This window comes from Pinus tabuliformis, chromosome 5_1, assembly GCF_031772625.1.
Source record: "Pinus tabuliformis cultivar Carrire ecotype Pingquan chromosome 5_1, CPIR1, whole genome shotgun sequence".
Classification (NCBI taxonomy): Eukaryota; Viridiplantae; Streptophyta; class Pinopsida; order Pinales; family Pinaceae; genus Pinus; species Pinus tabuliformis.
The window spans coordinates 913,064,934-913,080,761 of record NC_142305.1 but is presented as its reverse complement, the minus strand read 5'-3'; positions in this window follow the sequence as shown (position 1 = coordinate 913,080,761).

Below are 15,828 nucleotides of genomic sequence, written 5' to 3'. Positions count from 1 at the left end.
CTCTTAGAATGGTGTGAAGATGTAGATTTACTTGCCATTCATAGTCAGGCCCTCCTTCTAGCGCCAAATATGTTGAAGGCTTGAAAAATCAGGACTCCAACAAGGGGGATAACCACCCGGTCCGGACCTTAAGACAACTCCTTTTCCGTTTGGAATAGTGGCTCTGACTTGGGATGATGGGACCAGTTTTCCAATCTATTTATGATGTGTGTGCTAACGGGATGATTTTTTCTTTTTTGGGGTTTTAAAGGATGAATACTTATCATAATCTTACTCTATCTTTTAGCTATCATATATAATCTATCATAATAAAAGAAAACATCTAAGTTTAAGACTATCCCGAGAGTAATGTTTACATATGCGATCTAAAATAATTTCTGAAAGCGACTGATAATGAAGATCATTCAATCACAATAATAAGATAATCCATTTAAGAATGATTGTTTCGTATAAAAAGTTAGCCGAAACAATATGAGAAATATATCGCATAAAGAGTCATTCACATATTCAGCATAAAGAGTAAGTCATCACCATACAACAGTGCAATAATGATAACTAAAAATTTAAAATTTCATACATAAATAATTGTAAATGATTTATTGCTTGACACATAAGTAAAAAGCATTAGGAGATAAAAGTATTATTTGTAATATGTCCTACTCATGAGCTACAGTAATATCGATCTATCTTCAAATCACTTAACATCAACTAAGAGTACAAAAGTGAAATTTCAGTAGCATATGTTAAACTCAAATAGAAAATAAATCTCGTTCCATTGATTTTATCAAAACCTCCTCAGTGGGGGGCAAGATGCACGTTCTAAAGAATGTTTTTGATAAAACTCTGGACCCCTCTCTAAATGCATGAGAGGGGTTTAAATACTAATCTATGAAATCTAAAAATAAATATTACAAAAATAGATGAGGAGGTTTAAATGAACTGCCTCATTTTAATCAAAAATAAACAAAAATAAAATTTGTATACGACTAATCCTGCATCTGATTCTTTAGATCGCAAATATCCAGCATTGGTTTTAAGAGTGTCGATTGGCCGACTTCAGCTTTTAACTGTCCTACAAATACGGCATTGGTGAGAGCTGGCACTATCTTCTCGGCGAAAGTCATCAGGCACTTCAGGGTCATCCATTGGTTGTGTGGTTTCACCAGGTACTACCAGTATGCTTCCCAGTTCAATCTGTTTACCTATTTAATTGCCTCTGCCCTTTCCTCTGATGCTTGTTTCCATACTGCTTGAAGTTGTTGTGCTTTTGGAAGAAAACAAGGGGTAGTTTTTGCCACCAAATTAGCCTTGTGTAGATTTTCATTTACGCATTCGATGACATTATTCGTTGTTGCCACCGCATCCTCCATTTCCTGTTCTGCCTCCTTTAGCCGAGAATCCCATTTCGCAAATAAAATATCTTTATGCGATTCATCAATTTTTGGCATGTTTGCTCTTTTCCCTTCTTCAGATTTCTGCCAGTTTAAGAAGTCTGAGACTTTCTTAAAAATTGAATCATATTCAAGTCGTAATTCCACGACTTGATTTGTAATATTATCGCTCATTTCGTAGTAGGAATTCCACTGTGAAATCTTCTAGCATAATAGTTCTTTTTGTTGCAAGAGCTGGGAATTGAGACCAAGTGCCTCTATGATAAACTCTTCAATTTTGGGATCATCTTTATGCAGTTCTATTATATTCTTTAATTGTTTTTCTTTACTAGCCAAACTACTTTGATGTGCCAACTACATCTGCTGAAATTCTTGGTGAAGTTTTGCCAACTGTGTTTCGGCTTGTTGGTTTATGCCAACCTGTTGTAACTGTTGTTCCAAAAACAAAATCCTATATTCTTTTTCTTTAAGCAGTGATTGTACCTCTGCTGCTTTGTCAATAGTTTCTGAAGCGTATGCGCTTGCGATCTGTGAGAGCCTAATGATATTTGCAGATGGGTCTGTAGACGAGTCATTCCAAAGAACATCCAGAGGTTCATCCTTGGGAGCGAGCACAAAATCCAACTTTTTTTTCTTTCTTTGCCTTCTAACGATAGCTTTATGTTGAGGGTTGTAGAATACATCTAGAGAAGGAATTTCCTCTATTCTTAGTACAATCTCAAATGAGGTAGCAATGGGAATGTGCTCTGTTTCCTGAGTGTTAACAACCCTTTCTATTATCATTTCCGTGGTCGTCTCTTTTGGATTTGTTAGTGGCTCTGCGGTTTGTTCTTCAGTGTTAAGTATCTTATTAAAATTTTCCCATTCTCCTTCTAGATCAATTATGAGCGGCTTGCTTTGTAAGGGGTGTGGAGGCTTCAACTTGTTTTTCAACCGAAGTCTGTTGATCAGACTTTGTTGTGGATTGGGTTGTGTCTTTTATTGACTCCTCGCTCTTACTTTGTTCATTCTTAGATTGATCGCCAGACTTTTCTGCTGATTCTTTTTCAAAATTTGTTTTGGACTTCTCTTTTGAATCCTCATTTATGCTAATGTTGGGAGTAGGATCTCTTATTGGTTCGATGAGTAATTGGTCCAATGGGACCTTAGATAACCTCTGTTTTCTGTAACTCTCAAAATTTTGGAGACCTTCTTGGTCAAAAATAATTTGTGCCATATGTTGAACTTCTTTGAAGGTGTTCTTCTACAGAAAAACATCATCAAATGGATCTTTTTCATGAGTAAAAACTCTTATTTTAACCATTGTGTTAAAATCACTTACAACACCAAAGGGATCATATTGCCTTCCCGGGAAATTGCGTAGTTGTAAATATAATACATTATTAACTTCTTTGAAAGTGTTATCACAAAATCTGATCTTGACAGGCTGTTGATCAAGTAGACTCTGAGTAACTCTTTCAAACCAATCTTTTGGTTGAGGCTTAGCCTCCTCAACCTGAGAGGGCTCTCTCACTAGGTTTAGGGTTTTTGATTAATGATTAGATGGCTAACTCTAGGAACAAAATGAACAAAAGTACAACTGGTTGGCTGGTTGAAACTATGATTAGCAAATATCTATTGGGCTATGGAGTCAAAATAGTCTTCAACAAAACAACATGATCAACAAGATATGGAAGTCAAGGCACTTAGAGTTTAGGTTTATGAATAAAACAGTAACACAATGAAACAACACAGTTTACAAGCATGTGAAGGAAGTTAGAGCATTTTACAATGAATTATAAGTATCACAAGCTCATACCACTGCAAATAAGTAATTGAATAAAGCCATAAAAACATCAAACATATAAACTCTTTGTGAATCTTGAGTAGTCAAACTGATCTCTGCATTAAGTATAAAAAAACATAGTTTTTTTACAATAAAACAATCTTTCCTTCACTAATGAAATTTCCAACACTGAGGAATTCGATTTTCAAGCTTAACATAGAACTTTACATCATTGGATACTATCATCCACCTTTGGAGGAATTCGAATTCCTAACTTGGACACCTATCTATTCAAAAACAAACTATTTAATTACAACTTGACAGCTAGCTGTCTTTTAAGAGTCCTAATACAAATAGGACTAAAACTCCTAAAACAAGCCTTCAACACCTTTATCTGAGTCTTTAATACATTGTTTAATCAGCTTCCAACCCTGTCCTCGAGTTTGATGATGACCATGATGCTGTTGCAAAACCTGTTAAATTATGCCTTAACTGCCCTAAAAATTAGGAAACAGAGTTCCTCTTTTTTAGGCCCTTAACTCTTTGTGTTTATCTTCAAATAGTTTCCTGCTGGTGTATAGGTGTCATGCATTAATAATTTGTTGAAACATCGTTTTCCACCTGTGCAAAAAGGAACTCAAGCATGTGGATGAAAACATGATTGTGCTTATGAAAATACTCTGTTTTCGTAGCACAACCTTCATTTTACCTATGAAATACTCCTTGAAGCTTTGCTACATGCACCCCTGCCATCGGAGAGTTCACTTCAAAATTTGGAACTGATCCAGCATTCCCTTCACAATGCATCTATAAGAGCCAAATGATCATCTTCAGCAGTTTCTTAGCGCACTACGAAAATGTTGTGTGTGCTCTTTTTCAGCACGGCCTTCAAAAATCAGTGGTTTGGGAGCTTTTTCCAAAAATTTTAGAAGACTGATGTATTAACCAAAAATAAAAATCACATCCCTTCATAAATGTTCTTCTTTGCAGCGACCCTTCCTTTATATGCCAAAATTCTTTTATGTGCAAAAAATTGTTTCAATACATCTCTTTCACTGCTTTTCTTCAAAGCCTTGTTTCATCATTGTTGTAGACCCTTTTTCCAAAGTGGTTAGTTGTATTTCCAGATCTTCAATTTTCCTCTTCAATCCCTTGTTTGTAGCTCTGAGCTGAGTATTAATTTTTCTCACAAATTTGGCTTCTTTGATTGCAGGGATAGTCCAGGTAAAGTATTGTTGTTCACTGCTAACTATTTCTGATTTGGGCACTCTTTCAGCCTCCCAGAGAGCCTTCATCCTTTTGAAGTTTGTCTTTTCAGCTGCATGTTCTCTTGCTCTCACCCTTAGCTTAGCAATCTCATTGTTGGCAGCTTCTAACCTTCTTTCCATGACTTCATAACTGGCCTTTTGCGTTTGAGTAGCAGGAACCATATTTTTGTCTCCTTCAGGTCTTGAAGATGGTAATTCTAACTCTTCTTGAACAACCAAGGTTTCTTCTGTTCTCTCCAATTCAACATTGGACTCCTGTAGCTTCTTGGATTGCCGGGTTAAAGGTTTTCTGGGTTTGAAAACAAAAGCTGCAACCTCATCCTTAAATTCCAGTTTTTTGGAGGATTTCACTTTCTTCGACTTCCTTAGATCAACTTTTGTCACATCTACCTGCACCAAAGGGAATTCCGTAATGTCAATGGCCATTAAGATATCACTTAAGTCACCCTTAAAACTTGAACCTTGTCCTGAGATCACTGTTTTCCCCTTTTCCTTTGCAATCTGGCTCCTAGTAAGTCTCCTTTGAACTAGTTTGCTGGATGATTGTTCTGGTGTTTCTCCTTTAAGCTTAGATCTCTTTCCCTTGGCAGATTTAGGAGATTGTTCAGGTGTTTCTCCTTTAAGCTCAGATCTCTTTCCCTTGGCAGATTTAGGAGACTGTTCAGGTGTTTCTCCTTTAAGCTCAGATATCTTTCCCTTGGCAGATTTAGGAGTTTCAAGAATGACTGCTGGACTTTTAACTGCTAAGGTTTTGCTTGCTTGTTCTTTCACCTATTTCCTTGGCTTTAATTTAGCAAACCTTTTTGCCCTGGTCATTGCAGACCTGCTAGCTTCTGCTAATGAAGTTTCTTTGACCCCAGAGCTAGTACCTTCACCTTGTTTTTCTATTCCAAAGTCACATACAAACAAAAACGAAGACCAATCTTTTTTTACCCTTTTGAGTTCATGTAACACTATCAATTTAATTAGGCCATGATGAAATAGGGAAGTCTCACACCCTTGGGATTTTAGCTGAACTTTATCTGCCATCTTAGCTATACTTCGAAATAAGAAGTAAGGAAAATCTAGAGAAATCATACCAGTAAAATGTAGAAGAAGTTTAAAATGATATGAATAGACCTTCTGATATCTGCCTTCACAGGTGAAATAACGCTGAATGTTGAAGAGCAGGTTGGTGTAGTTGTCCTTGATGTAGTCTTTGGGAACTGCTTTGGTTAAGTCAGTTTCTGAAAACTGTGGCTTCAGGAACACCTTGCATGGTTCCATGTTGAATCTAAAGTTCTTGAACTAGGCCTCTTGTCCCCTAGGAATTTCGGTCACCAACGCTATAACCTCTGGAGAAACTTGCATATCAAGCATTCCAACCTTTGTCTTTAAACCATCAAAATGAAGTGCAAACTCTTTGGTTACTTGGGTATGCCCTCCTTGCAATTTTTTACAAAACTTCCAGCACCCTACTTTCTTGAAGGCCTCTACAACTGCTTTGTCTCTGCTTAGGACTTCAGTGTTTTCTGGCTCGGTTCTCAAACAATGGCCAGACCTGTGGCATTTCTTCTCCTCTGTCATCTTTTCTTCTGAGTTCCTATAAAAAAACCAGCTTCTTTTGAAACTCAATTGATCGGCCTCTCTTGAAAGATGGTCAGCCTTGCTTGAATGATGGATGAGGAAAACCTTGGTGAATAATTCCCAAAATTTATTGTCGAAAACAACTTTGTTTCACGGGTTTGCATGCAAACTAAGACGATGAGACTAGCCAGCTTCTTTCAATTTTGAAATTATCATTCATAAAGACCCCTAAATTCGAAATGATGAGTTTGGAGCGGTGGCATGCTCGTGGACTGACTTGTAATTGACACCTAATCATGAAAATTCTAACAGGTTTTTACCGGATTGATGTTTGACAAGACTGTTTTTACGAATCCGCGCTTTCGTAGTGTGCTACGAAAAGAGAAGTGTTTTCGTAGTTTCAGGACTAATTTCAAAGTTTTCAAATTTGCCTTGAGCTATGAGTTTCTAACAAGGCTGTGGGACTCATGAAACATAGGAAAGGGATGTTAGACTTTATTTGGACATAAAAGAAAAACTAAACCTTTGAGACATCTTAACCTAACACCTACCCACTAAAGCATAAGATGACTTGACACTCATCTAAGACCATGAAAAAGAAAAAGTAAACTCCTGTTTTGGTGATAACAAAAAGCATGACCTAAGTCATGCAATGCAAACGCTCCGCATGTTACAGGAAATTGAGGCTAAATGGCCTTCTTGGAATCTTTTAGTATTTTGTTCATCCCCCCCTCGCCGCATGTCTGATAGGCTATCTCCCTAGCCATCAGTTTATCTGGGATGTAAAAAGGTAGCACATGGGGTGAAGCAATGCTGCCAAACACTCTGATATACGTGAATAATTCTTCCCCAAACCATCTCGCTACGGGGAGAATATCTACCTCAGCTTCTTGTGAAAATCTTGGGGCATCTCTGTTGTAGATCTTTTTATGAATCGGGAGTATAACTCCATGACAAATTTTGAAGAAATGTGGCACGAAATTTGATTCCCACATGACTTTGTGATAAATTTGAATGGGAAGTGGATTTTGAACCGTCCACTTCCATCCCATAACAGGAAATTTGGAAACAAAACAAACAGTGTCCATAACATAGGCGCTCATAAAAAATGGAGGGTAAACCCTCAAAGCAATGCTTCTTTTTCTTCTGTATTCTAAAATTGCAGTGGCTAAATTATCTAACAGGATTTGGGCCCAATTCATTATTGTAGCATTGATAGCCACATCCACTAGTGGTAACCATTCTGATGAAAATTTGTTGCTGTCTGGTTTACCAAACAGTCTACATAACATAGCAGCGGCAAAACAGTAAGGGGAACAAAGAGAACCAGTGGCGTACATACCATTTTTATCTTTTTTGAGTCTCTCCTCATTGTTTGACCAGTGCTTCGTGCATTCTGCCAAGTCTTCATTCTCCTTGGCGAATTTCTCGACAAAGTGCTTGTTGTAGATAGCCTGGGGTTCTGGTAAATGGTACATGAGCCTTAGGTTGTCTGGAGTAAACGATCCCATGACTTCTTGGCTCGTTGTCTTGAATTCTCTGTCAGATATGTCCGCGTCATCTATAATCCACTTAACCATGTTGGTATAAGGGAGTATCTTTGGTCTTGCAGCAATGCGGTGTAGAAATGAGCATGCAAGTTCAGTTAGGGACGCATCAGAAGAGTCGCGTCCATCCACTGTAACTGTTACTTCCATAATTATCAGTTGTTCCTCCTCCAGTAAATGATACATATTTTCCCAAGTAGATGTCCCTGCATCCCAATTACAGGTAGTGTCTGTGAACAATGGGGTCATTTCTGACTTTTCAGCAACGGGTGCCTTTCCTTTCTTCACCATTTCTTCATATGTTCTGCTCTGTGTGTTCTTCCTGAAAGTTGCAAGCAGAGAGAAAAATATGATAAAAATGATAATGAACATAGAAATAATCAATAGAAGGATGAAAATAAGGTGACGGAGGGTCTTTAATTCTAAATCATATCAAAAGATATCAACTTGCGTCAAATGGTCCTTTACACTGATCCTAATCGTTATTTTAATAAATGATCACTATTGACCCGTTATTCTTAACTTTAATGTTCATAACTTCACATCAAAAGTCGGGAAGTACTCTCTTAGAACCCTGAGCCCTTTGAATTGCGATAAAAGCGATTTTGTGATTTGCTTCGCAATATCGCAGATCGCTATATCGCAAAACTTGTTTTCGTTAAAACCCACCACTACATGAGTTGCTGCGATATGTGATTTGCGAGATGCTATCACATTTCGCGATTTTTGCTTATGCTTTGTGAAGTGGCGCCACATGTTTGAAACTGCGATGCGATAAGGTTATAGAATTTTATGATCTTGCATTTTCGCAGATCTCATTTTCAAGGGGTAGCTTTATAAGGGAAGTCCACCGTAATTGTTTTGCGATGCGAGAATAATCCTCTTAAAGCGGGTTTTTTAAAGGTTTACTTTAATATTCACGACTTTCTGTTATAAAGTTATTCTTAGGATTTTTTATCATGTAGCGCTTTTTATAAGAAACTTATAGTTTGTGAAGTTTTATGTGCTTAAAGTATGAAAAGGTAAATTTCCATGTTTTAGCAAGTTCCACTTTGACATCTTATTTTATTCTAAAAACAAGAAAGGCATGATTAAATGCTAAGATTTGATTTTTTGGAAGGGTCCCCATTTATTAATGTTATTACTAACACTAATAAATGGGGGGGTTGTTGATAAGCACAACAATTGGCAATTCACTTGGAAGAACCAGTTATCTCTGAGGGTTTTTTCATTTTTCTAAAACTTCCAAAATAGAAATGGTTTTGAAAATGAAACTTCATTATACAAAATATAAGGCAAATAGTGCTATTTATTAATAAGAACATCTTGTTCTAGCTATCTTTATTATGATTATCTTCTTCTCATAGTTAGTCATTTTACTCATATCATTCATTACTTGGTTGTAAAGATAAAACCAAAGACATCTCGTTAGATCACTTTTGGTTTACTCATTTGTTGTCCGTAGAGCCCTTGCTGCTAGCAGGCGTTCATAGCCTCGACAGGGTTACCTGTTACCCAGCGATGATCCAATGTCCCACTTAAGAAGCATGCAATTTTCAAAGATAAATTCTCATATACACTTATTGCTTTTTCTTTTCTTTCTTAAAGAACAATGTCTTGGTTTGGTGGCCAAAATTGACAGTGCCATTCACTTGATTTATAACTTAACTGAACAAGCTGGCTCGTGATGAGACCCCTTGTCTTTTGATTGAAACAATCTCAAGCCATTACCCTGTTTTGATATTCAGTATGGTAATGTCAATTAGTTATAATATTTATGATCATGATAAGTCGGCTCTTGATGAGACCTCTTATTCTTTAAGTTTAAGGTGTATAATTGGATTACTCCTTGAATCTTGCAAATTCCTTGAGTGGGGGGGAAGTCATTGGTTCCTTAAGAATTCTCCTGGATGACAATTGTAGAGTTTAAAAATAGCTTTTCCACAGAGAGTCTTTGTTTTGTTATTGATACCTTTTGTGACTGATGTAAGGAAAACTTCTTCCTAAGGTTGTTTCTAACCAAAACTTGGATAGTTGAAACAGAAGAACAGGCAAAATATATTGAAATAATAGCACTTACCCATATGTTTCATAAATGGAGATTAATTTTCATAATCACTCCCACTTATACAAGCGAAAAAACAAAATTGAAATGAGACACTATTCTTTTCGTGGAAACCAAAAGTGAACACTCTCAACTTGTTTTATTATCAAAAGAAAACTTAACTAGAACTATAATCTACAAGAATAGAAGAGATCATCTTCTATGTAAAATATTTCTTTAGGATCTGTCCATTAACAGGTAAAGATTCCCTTTTCCCTGCTAAATCTTGTAACATGAAAGTTGATGGGCCAATGAGTTCGAAAATCTGGAATGGTCCAAGCCACATCCGTTGGAATTTAGTATGCTTGCCTTTCTCTTCATGGGCTTTATCCCATTTTAATACTAAGTCTCCAAGTTGAAAATCTTTTCTAGACACTGAGTTTGAATCAAAAGAAGCTTTCACTAATTGTTGATGATGCGCATGGGTAATTCTGGCCTTTTCTCGTTCCTCTTCAAGTTTAAGGATCTGCAATTGTCTTAATTGCAAGGATGAGGAAGGGGTTTCTTCAATGAATTGAACTAAGGCTAGAGAAGGAATAGCTAGATTTGTTGGTAAGACCACTTCTTTCCCATAAACTAAATTAAAAGGAGAAGTGCCAATGGAGGTTTTCTGAGTTATTCAATCTACCCAGATAGCATACATTAAAGACTTATGCTAGTTTCTATGATTTTGATCAATAGTCCGTTTAATGATTCTAATAAGGTTTTTGTTTGTTGATTCGGCTAACCCATTTCCTTGTGGATAATAATTAGCAGAATATTTAAGTTTAAAACCTATTTTGAGCGCAAATTCTGTCATAACATTGTCTGAGAAATATGATGCATTATCAAACATTAAAGCAGAAGGTAAGCCAAACCTAGTGATTATGAATTGATCTATAAATTCGATGATAGTCTCAGAGTTGGCTATCTTGAGTGGAACTGCTTCTACCCATTTTGTAAAGTAGTTAGTAGTTGTAAGGATGTACCTATGTTGTTTAGATGAATGAGGAATGATCTCACCTATTATATCCAATCCCCATTGTTCAAATGGTTGATCGATGTTGACCGGCTATAATGGAAACGATGGTTTCTTTTGTCTTCCGGCAACAATTTGGCAAATCTGACATCTCCTTACATAGCTATGTGCATCTTTAAATAAAGTTGGCCAGTAGTAGCCAGCGCACAAGATTTTATGTGTTGTTGCATCTCCTGCATAGTGTCCGCCTACTAGCCCATCATGAAGTTCCTACAATACTTTTTCTGCTTCAGATTTCTCAAGGCATCTAAGGAGAACATAATCATAATTCATTCTAAAGAGTATATCATTGACAATTTGATATTGTTTAGCTTTTAGCCTCAGGGCCCTTTTCTTTGTGTAATTCAAATGTGGAGGAGCATATCCATTTTTTAAATAGAACATGATATCAACATACCTTGATTCAGAGTCATTTAGGCTTACCTCATACACTTGTACTTCACTATCTGGAGACTGTGTTTTTGATATGTGCGATGCTCCTGCCAACATCCTGCAAAAACCTTGACCTTTTACAATATTTGCTAGTTTAATTTCAACGTCATATTCTTGTAGGGTTGTGACCCAATTTGCCCTCTTTTCACCCACATATTTTTGTACCAAAAGATTTCTTACCGCTGGAAATGGTACTATTATTTTGGTGTGAGTCTTGAGAAGGAAGGGTCTGAAGTGTTTGATTGCTTTGAAAACAGCATAAGCCTGTTTCTCAACATCGGAGTAATTTAATTCAGCTCCTTGTAAGTTTGAACTGAAGAAGGCAATTGGGGCCTTGGCTTTATCTCGATTCGCTTGTGTGAGTATGGCAACATACGATTTCTCGAAGGCGAATGTATATAGAGTGAAAGGATCATAAAAGTTTGGAGTTGCTAGAGATGGGGCATTTATAATTGCTTGTTTTATCAAGCTAAACGCTTCATGTTCTGCATGACCCCATTTTAAGAGATATTTTTTCTTTATCATGGCTTGGAGAGGTGACACGATCCTTGAGAAGTTGGGGACAAATCTTTAAAAAAAATTGATCTGACCAAGGAAAGACTGCATTGCTTTTTTATTATGGGGTAAGGATATCTCGAAAATTTCCTTGATCCTATCTGGGTCAATATGGATTCCTAATTTGGATACTATGAATCCAAGAAGTTTTCCTTCACTCAACGCAAAAAAAAAAAAATGGATTAAGCGAGATTCCATATTTTTGACAACGTTGGAAGATCTGTTTTAAGTCCCTGAGATGATTACTTCATTTTTTAGAATATACCGTTATGTCGTCTAAGTAGATCACCACTAACTTGTTTACTAACCCTTTAAACGCAATGTCCATGGCTCTTTGAAATGTGGCACCGACATTGATTAGCCCAAATGGCATCTTTTCATACGCATAAGTGCCCCATTTGGTTCTAAATATAGTTTTTAATTGATCATCGAGGTGGACCAAGATTTGATTATACCCTGAAAATCCATCTAAAAAGGACATTAATTCAGACCTTGTGACTGATTGTAATATTTGTTCCATAGGGGGCAGTGGAAAATTATCCTTTTGGAAAGATTTATTGAGATTTTGAAAGTCAATACAAATTTGAATATCACCATTTTTCTTTCTGACTGGGACCAAATTGGAGACCCATCTGGAATGTCTAACAGGAAAAAATATTTTGGCTCTTAATAATTTGTTCAACTCATATTTAATTTGGCTTTCCAAATTAGGATGTATTTTCCTTAATTTCTGTTGAACAGGCTTTTCATCAGAGATCATCGGAATTGTATGTTGTATAATCGAAGTGTCGTAGGTTTTAAGATCATTGTAATTCCAAGAAAAGACACTCTTGTATTGTTTCAACAATCGAATGAAAGCTGATTTTTCCTCGAATGTTAGGCCAAGACCTAGGTTGATGTTCTGTGGTTTCATGTATGTTCCCAGATTTACTAATTCATATCTCGGAGTTTAACTCTGGAGTTTTGAATTGGTGGATCATTTAAATCTGTCCTTTAAGTCATACAAGTCCTCTAACTTGACTACGTATTTTGGTATAGCGTTATTTCTATTTTCTTGTTCCAGCTATTTGTCATGTTGGTCTTCATCAATTATTTGATTATTGTAAGAGCCTTCTGAAGTCAGAAAACTCACAATATCAGGGTCATTGTTGAAAACCCTCCAATTGGTAATGTTATCAGGAATAGAGGGTCTAAAGATTAATTCAATCGAGAATCTGTCTGGGCTATAGTCCTCTGATGGAATAAGCTTGGAAGCTACATTAGCAAGGAGATCAGCACTAGCGTTTTGGAGTCTTGGGATAGATGAAATATTAAATGTTGTAAAGTGTGAGGTCAGGTCTTGTACTAAAGATTGATAGTGTTTCAAGTGTCCCGACAGACAATGTATAGTATTTCTTACCTATTTAATAACAATCTCAGAGTCTCCAAATACTTGCAGGTATTTGATATTAAGCCTGATTTCTTTGTATAACCCTTGAACTAATGCTTCATATTCAGCAATATTGTTTGTGCAATCGAATTCAAGTCTACATGTTAACATGGTTTTTTCTCCTTTTGGACTAACTAATATACAACCTGCTCCTGCTCCATCATTAGATTTAGAACCATCAAAAAATAATTTCCAAAACAAAGTTTTATTTACAGGTTTATCTACAAAATTGATGCATCTAGAAGTGTCCGTTTGAGAGAAATTTTCTATCTGAGATAAAACGGAATTTTCCAAAAAAGGTGAAGTATGAGCGTTGAAATTCCCTAAGAACGAATCAATAGAATAGTTTCCAATTATGTTGTTGCTATACGCTACAGGCTCGTTTTCTCCTTCTAACTCTGTCACTATATACTTTTGGTGTCTTTCTTGTTCAACCTTGATCTGATTAGGTTTGTCATTGTAGGGGAGCCACATATGAGACCAGTCAGCCGCAAAGTAACCGTGAAGCTTTTTTGACCAATCCCTACTGAGGATCAATCCATAAAATTCAGGGATGTGTGCGAAGTATATCAATAACTTGAGATACCTTTGGGTTTGACGAAAGTCTTATGGTCACTTGATTAATTTCACCGATGACCTCGACTTGAGACTGATCTAGCTATACTATTCGTACTGCAAATTTCTGAGGTTGGAAATTTAACTTTGAGCAAACTGTCTTAGGAAAAATGTTAGATGATGCACCGGAATCCACTAGACAGTTATGCAAATTTTTATTGAAAACTTCAAAACTAAGGAGAAAAGGCGAAGTATGGGATTTTGATCTTCCGCCGATTAGAGTAATGTCAGTCGGATCGAATTTATTTGAAGTTCCAATCGGAGGTCCTCCCATTTCATAAGTAGCTTGTGAAATTACAACGGCAGGAAGAGGCGTAGTAGGTACTGCATTCAGTTCTTTCAAGAGTAATTTTTGCTGATGTTTCAATTTACTAAGCTCATGAAGAGTAATTTTTGCTCTAGTTTTCTTCATATCTTCAACAATGTTATATTCCATTTCATCTGAGATGATAAGTGTTTTAGATGAAGTTGTTGAATCAGATTGGACTGGGTTTGTCTCAGTATACTTTGGCGAGGATTTCTTACCTATGATTTTATCCTTGGGAGTCATACTTGGGTTTTTCTGTTTAGCACTGGATTGTGGAGGATCAAGTTGATTCCTACTTCTAGTGGCAACAGGTAATACATCTTGATCTTCCTCTTCTAGAAGAATGAAGTCCCACATTCCTTGTAGTTCTATGATTTCATTGTCATCGGTTTGTTCCTCATTTGAAACTTCTTCCTCTTCCCCTTCTGATTCTGCATTTGTTATAGCATTTGGAGGTTTAGGATCAGTTGAAGGATTTCTTTTAAAGGGTTTAAAAGGTTTCTTGGAAGAGGTTTCTGCTACTTGTTTCTTTATATCTACCATTTCGTTTGACATGGTCTTCAAGAATTTATGTAACCCTTCCAGGTCAAATGGATCCTTCGGTTGGTTTTTTTAGGATCATCTCTAAAAGACACTTTTTTAGACTTTATTTCATCTATAGCGTTTTTCTTTTCTACGGCTAGGATACGTTTCTCTATGGCTATTGCCTCTTTCATGTTTTTTGCTAATGTCGGCTTGGCAGATCTATCTACAAAGATAGTTGAATTTGAAGGTAAGGCAGAAATATACCCTTCATTTTGGACTTCCTCGCTAGGCTTAGACGTTGTTGGTATTTTGTTCAACAACTTATTGAAGCGAGAGTTGAAATCTTTAATCAGTTCTTTTGGTTCGGCTTTTAAATTCGAGAGGTCATTTATTAAGGTTGTTGTTGACCTATCATCCCCAAATTTTGTTAAAAACTGATCTTGAAATGTATCCCAGTTATTAATGGAGCCTGTTGGTAAAGAAAAATACCAGGATCCTGTTGCTCCTTGTAAAGTATATGGGAATAATCTTACAACTGCGTCCTCTTCTATTACTCCATTCAAATTAATAGATAGCATGAAATTATTTATGTGTTCCTCGGCTAGTTGGCCATTGTCAAGATTGAATTTGGGCAACCATTTCTCAGGGTGAGCTGGTAATTGAGATAAAGGTGCAGGCATTCTTATAGCCCCTGGATTGGCCCATGGCCTTGGTGGTGGATTTCCTGCCATCGTCAGAGTATGAGTAGGAGGAGGTGTGGTAGTAGTTGAAGGTGATTGGGTAGAGGAGGATGTTACTCTTGTACCTGTATGAACCACGATCTGGAGTTGAGGGATGGATGAATGACCTTGTGATGATATGGATGGGATGGTAGATGAAAATGATGATAGAACCTCACTCTGAGATTTTGCTAGTGATTTCCTAGCTTTCTTACAACTCGGTAGAGGAAACTCAACTGGTGGGATTCCTAGCTTTTCGCTTTGTGCTCTAGTCAGTCATTGAGATGGGGTCAGATGGGAAGTGACACTACCTTGGGATAACTCATATTCTTCTTGAGATATAGAAATCCCCTGTAACTTATGAATTAAAGTTTGTAACTCAGGGGGATCTGAAGAAGAATGATCTGGCTTGTTTGGGATTTCAGTAATGTGCTCTGTATTTTTCTTTTCAACTTCTGGTTCAGAGATGGAAGATTTGGAATGCGAACGAGAAGTTGAGGGTGATGGTGAGGGAGTTTTACTCTTAGAATGGCGTGAATATGTAGATTTACTTGTCATTCATAGTCAGTCCCTCCTTCTAGCGCCAA